This window comes from Aulonocara stuartgranti (assembly GCF_965226115.1).
Source record: "Aulonocara stuartgranti genome assembly, chromosome: 9".
Lineage (NCBI taxonomy): Eukaryota > Metazoa > Chordata > Actinopteri > Cichliformes > Cichlidae > Aulonocara > Aulonocara stuartgranti.
In genome coordinates, this window is record NC_138960.1 from 3,924,236 (window position 1) to 3,930,235 (window position 6,000).

Below are 6,000 nucleotides of genomic sequence, written 5' to 3' on the forward strand. Positions count from 1 at the left end.
CCTATCAGGTAATCCAGAAACTGGATTGAGCTGTGGATGAGGAGACACGCCCAGCTCCAAGTGTCGATCCCACTATCCTCGCTAACGAAACACTTCCCTGAGTAACCTTATCAGTGAAGATGGACAAACTCAAATTAGAAGTATTAAAAACAAAAACGTATTAAACGGTTGAAGACTCAAGTTACAACCTAGTGCTTTGGACCTCACTCTGTCTAGTAGTCTAGACAAAGAAAGGGTGCCACTCCCTAGTGGACAAACTTTTGATAATGTCAAACTAAAAGTTGGTGAGAAGCCACGGCTTAAACTTAGCTCTCCCTGTTTGGCAGCTGGCCTGGTTCCTGGCTCATCGTACATCTTCACTCCAATCGGGGATCTTCTCCTTTGAAGAGAAAAAGAGAAAAAAACTCCTCCCTGCTTACACACACACCAGAATCTACGCCCTCTCCCTGTGCCCAGTAATTTTCCACTACAGGAAAACTACTTTGAACAGTCTATATTATCCTACAAAACATAAATGAGGTTAATTCCCACCATCAGCCACACCCGTCTATAGCAACTCTCTCTAAGATCTGTGCATTTGGTAAAATTGACTGCGTTATACTTCCGACGGCAGGAAAAGAATAGGCCCCAAGGAGCTGTTAATTTTAAAGCCTAAAAGCAACATGTAAGAAGCATGCAAGTGATGCAATATTCATTTTTATCTTTAGTCTTCCACAAAGAGTTAAAAAGGGAACGTGTCTAATAAACTTTTTTTAGATTTTTGAATGCAGGATAGTTTATTTAAGCAATTTAGCAGCGACAAACCAACAGCTTAATGAAATAACAGGAATCACTTCAGTCTAACTGATCTACTGTATGCTGATGCTGATTCCTGTTATTGGTCTTGGGTTGAGTGAGAGAAAGGAGAAGCTACAAGGAGAAGAAAAAGGGAAAATCAAAACGTTTTATTTAAAAATGCAAACCTTATTTTCCTTAAAATGAGGAAAAGAAAAAGGACACTGATACTGTTGCCTATTTAAAAATATATTGCAGTGGATTATAATGCATGTGGAACTTCATAGTATACCAGAATTCTCTCTAACCGGACCTCCTTAAATTTCAAGTGAGTGTTATTAATAACCACTTTCACATATTTGTCCAGATGGGCCAGATGCCTCAGCTTGTTATTTGTGACCTAAAAATGTGATTTTTGTGCCAAGAATCGTTTTTGTAGGTCTGCGTATACTGTCCTCAGCAGCACTTGTAACTGCATTCTCTAAACCTGTCATGTTTCGGCCGTGTGGCAGGCAGGATGAGGACCCAAATTGCAGACTCACACACACGGGGGATAAACTCAAAATGCAGCTTTATTGCTGATAAGTGATAAACAATAATGATGATACAAAAAGCAATACAAAACTACACTAAACTGGGAAAAGCTAAAGAAACATATACTGGAAGACACGGGGAGAACCACACACGGCATGAGGGAGAACGCGACGCCGAACAGAGGAAGACGCAGACAGAAATACACAGAGGGTTAACGAGGAAAGTGGGAACACACGGGGAACACAGGTGACACAGATAACCATAACGAGACACTGACGGGAGACGGGCAGAGTCAAACAGGAAGTACAGAGGTTCAGACAGGAGGAGAGAGAGCACGGGGAAAAACACAGACATAACGGGCTGGGGAAACATGGAACAACCACAAAGGGAGACGAGGGCTCATAAATACAGAGAGGGCACACAGGGGGGAGAGAGAGCACGGGGAAAACTTAGACATAACGGGCAGGGGAAACATGGAATAAAACATAAGGAGAGACGAAGGCTCACAGATACACAGAGGGGCACACAGGGGGTGAGAGTCACAAAGGGAACGCACATAAGGAACACCACAACAGGGCAACTCAGAAAACATGGTCTAAATAAGGAACGAAATACAAAAATACATGGAAACTAAGAATACTGGGCCCACATGGCCCAGGACCATGACATCACCCCCCCCTAAAGGGCTGGCTCCCGACAGCCCAAACCCGAGAAACAAAAACAAAAACAGAAAACAACCCACCCAGGGCGGGAGGCGGGGGACCAGGACGGAGGGACCAGAACGGGAAACAAAACAAACAACAGAAAACACAGGAGCACATGACCATAGTCAAAATAAAGTTCAGGGGGCCGACCCAGAGCCCACAGGCACAAGAGTTCACGGGTCACACGGTCGGGGGGCCGACCAGGCGGGTAGCACAGGTGGCAGAGCTGGTCCGGAGGCCGGCCGTGCGGAAGGCAGCGGCGGCGGCGAAGGAGACGACGGAGCAGTTCAGGGGGCCGGCCGCGCGGAAGGCAGCGGCGGCGGCGAAGGAGACGACGGAGCAGTTCAGGGGGCCGGCCGCGCGGAAGGCAGCGGCGGCTCTCCAGTGTCAGGCGTGCTGGCCATGGCCCGGTGGGCACAGGACCAGACGAAGCACAGGCTGAAGGCTCTGAGGCTGCTGCAGCTGACGAAGGCTCTGAGGCTGCTGCAGCTGACGAAGGCTCTGAGGCTGCTGCAGCTGACGAAGGCTCTGAGGCTGCTGCAGCTGACGAAGGCTCTGAGGCTGCTGCAGCTGACGAAGGCTCTGAGGCTGGACCAGGCGAGGCAGCCGATGAGGATGCCGGACCAGACGAGGCAGCCGATGAGGATGCCGGACCAGACGAGGCAGCCGATGAGGATGCCGGACCAGACGAGGCAGCCGATGAGGATGCCGGACCAGACGAGGCAGCCGATGAGGATGCCGGACCAGACGAGGCAGCTGAAGAGGAGGCTGCGGCAGACGAAGGCTCTGAAGAGGAGGCTGCGGCAGACGAAGGCTCTGAAGAGGAGGCTGCGGCAGACGAAGGCTCTGAAGAGGAGGCTGCGGCAGACGAAGGCTCTGAAGAGGAGGCTGCGGCAGACGAAGGCTCTGAAGAGGAGGCTGCGGCAGACGAAGGCTCTGAAGAGGAGGCTGCGGCAGACGAAGGCTCTGAAGAGGAGGCTGCGGCAGACGAAGGCTCTGAAGAGGAGGCTGCGGCAGACGAAGGCTCTGAAGAGGAGGCTGCGGCAGACGAAGGCTCTGAAGAGGCTGCGGCAGACGAAGGCTCGGAGGCCGGGCCAGGCGAGGTTGCAGAGGCTGAGGCCGGGCCAGGCGTAGCAGAAGCACAGGCGGATGTAGCCGGGCCAGGTGATGACGAGGCGGTCGCAGATGGCGGCTGGACAGGCTCCTCGGGCCCTCCAGCTGATGCGGCGTGAGGCTGAACGGGCCCCTCGGACCCTCCAGCGGAGACAGGAGGCTGAACGGGCCCCTCGGACCCTCCAGCGGAGACAGGAGGCTGAACGGGCCCCTCGGACCCTCCAGCGGAGACAGGAGGCTGAACGGGCCCCTCGGACCCTCCAGCGGAGACAGGAGGCTGAACGGGCCCCTCGGACCCTCCAGCGGAGACAGGAGGCTGAACGGGCCCCTCGGACCCTCCAGCGGAGACAGGAGGCTGAACGGGCCCCTCGGACCCTCCAGCGGAGACAGGAGGCTGAACGGGCCCCTCGGACCCTCCAGCGGAGACAGGGAGGTGCTGGCCGGGCTCACTGGAACCCCCAGCGGACGAGGTAGATGGCGGCGTGGGAGCCGCGGAGTCCTGGATGAGCTCATCCGAGCTTCCAGCAGGAGCTGAAGTAGAGCCAGAGAGACCTGAGACCCCTGGCTGAATGTTGAGCTGACCAGCGGACCGTACTGCTATCGGGGACTGGGCTACAGGAGCTACTGGGGCCTGAACTGAAACAGGCGGCACTGGAGCTACTGGGGCCTGAACTGAAACAGGCGGCACTGGAGCTACTGGGGCCTGAACTGAAACAGGCGGCACTGGAGCTACTGGGGCCTGAACTGAAACAGGCGGCACTGGAGCTACTGGGGCCTGAACTGAAACAGGTGGCTCTGGAAACTGAGCTGAAAGTGGTTGCGGGGTAGGTGACACTGGGAGCTGAGCTACTGGAGACCCAGGTGACACTGGTGTACTGGGGTGAAGGCAGCGAGGACGCAGTCTCTCTCTTAAGGGAGGATCGAATGATTTAGCGATAAACCTAGACGGGAAAAGATGCCGATGCTGAAAATACCAGGCAGCGGGGGCTTCCAGGAGGGTAGCTGACTGAACTGAGCGTGGCTGCGAGGGAGCTAACTGAACTGAGCGTGGCTGCGAGGGAGCTAACTGAACTGAGCGTGGCTGCGAGGGAGCTAACTGAACTGAGCGTGGCTGCGAGGGAGCTAACTGAACTGAGCGTGGCTGCGAGGGAACTAACTGAACTGAGGGTGGCTGCGAGGGAGCTAACTGAACTGAGGGTGGCTGCGAGGGTGCTAACTGAGTTGTGAGGGGCTGCGAGGGAGCTAACTGAACTGACCTGGGAGGAGAAACACGAGCAGGAAAAGGAGCAGGCTCAGAAAAAACTGTCCGAGAAATGGCAGGCTCAGGGTCGACAAAAATAGCTCTATCAAAGATGAACCCGCCGTCCACTTCATGTTTTGTAGTCTTAGCATTGTCCGGTTTATGGCGGCGGGCGCGCCGCCTCCTTCGAGCAGAGGAAGCTGGCGCGATGGACGCTGATGGCGCCAACACAGAGGGTGACGTAGTGGTGAGTTCCCCGTCGTCCGCCTCCATCCTTGCCAGAAATGAGGCAGGCGAAAAATAGCCTAAGCGGATCGGAGACGGCGAGCGGCTGGTAGGCTGTGCAGCAGGTGAGAGGTCCTCCTCCGGGATGAGCCAGGGTTTCCGCCGGAGCTCGTCCTCCCGATAAGCCCGTAACACCTGCTGCCGCTCTTCCTCGCCAAAGTCTATGGCTTCCGTTGTCTCCGTGCGCCACGCCGTGCGGCCAGACCGCGGTGAAGACGCGGAAGCCGGCGGGGTGCGGGCGGAAGGTGTGTCTGTGGCGAGCCTCACCGTTCCAACTCTGACCGCTACTGGCTCATGAGACAGCGGGGAAACGGCGCAACGGCACGGCTCTGGTGAAGGTGCACGCCCACCGGGCCGCTGCTCCTGCGGACGGAGTTGGAGGGTGGAGACGAGAAAGTCGCTGACGAGGGGGTGCAGCGTCTCCCATAACCAGGGGAACACAGATACGCACACCCCTACTTGGCGGGCGAACTCCTCTCGTTCCTCCTCACTGGAACAGTGCAGCCACTTGTCGCAGAGAGACTCCACTGTCCGGACGATCCCCCTCCTCCGTGTCGCTGGGTCCGACATGTTCGCGTCGTCCTGGAGGTCCGCGGAGGGGTTGTGAACTGCTGGGTCCATGTTGTGGTCGCGTTCTTCTGTCATGTTTCGGCCGTGTGGCAGGCAGGATGAGGACCCAAATTGCAGACTCACACACACGGGGGATAAACTCAAAATGCAGCTTTATTGCTGATAAGTGATAAACAATAATGATGATACAAAAAGCAATACAAAACTACACTAAACTGGGAAAAGCTAAAGAAACATATACTGGAAGACACGGGGAGAACCACACACGGCATGAGGGAGAACGCGACGCCGAACAGAGGAAGACGCAGACAGAAATACACAGAGGGTTAACGAGGAAAGTGGGAACACACGGGGAACACAGGTGACACAGATAACCATAACGAGACACTGACGGGAGACGGGCAGAGTCAAACAGGAAGTACAGAGGTTCAGACAGGAGGAGAGAGAGCACGGGGAAAAACACAGACATAACGGGCTGGGGAAACATGGAACAACCACAAAGGGAGACGAGGGCTCATAAATACAGAGAGGGCACACAGGGGGGAGAGAGAGCACGGGGAAAACTTAGACATAACGGGCAGGGGAAACATGGAATAAAACATAAGGAGAGACGAAGGCTCACAGATACACAGAGGGGCACACAGGGGGTGAGAGTCACAAAGGGAACGCACATAAGGAACACCACAACAGGGCAACTCAGAAAACATGGTCTAAATAAGGAACGAAATACAAAAATACATGGAAACTAAGAATACTGGGCCCACATGGCCCAGGACCATG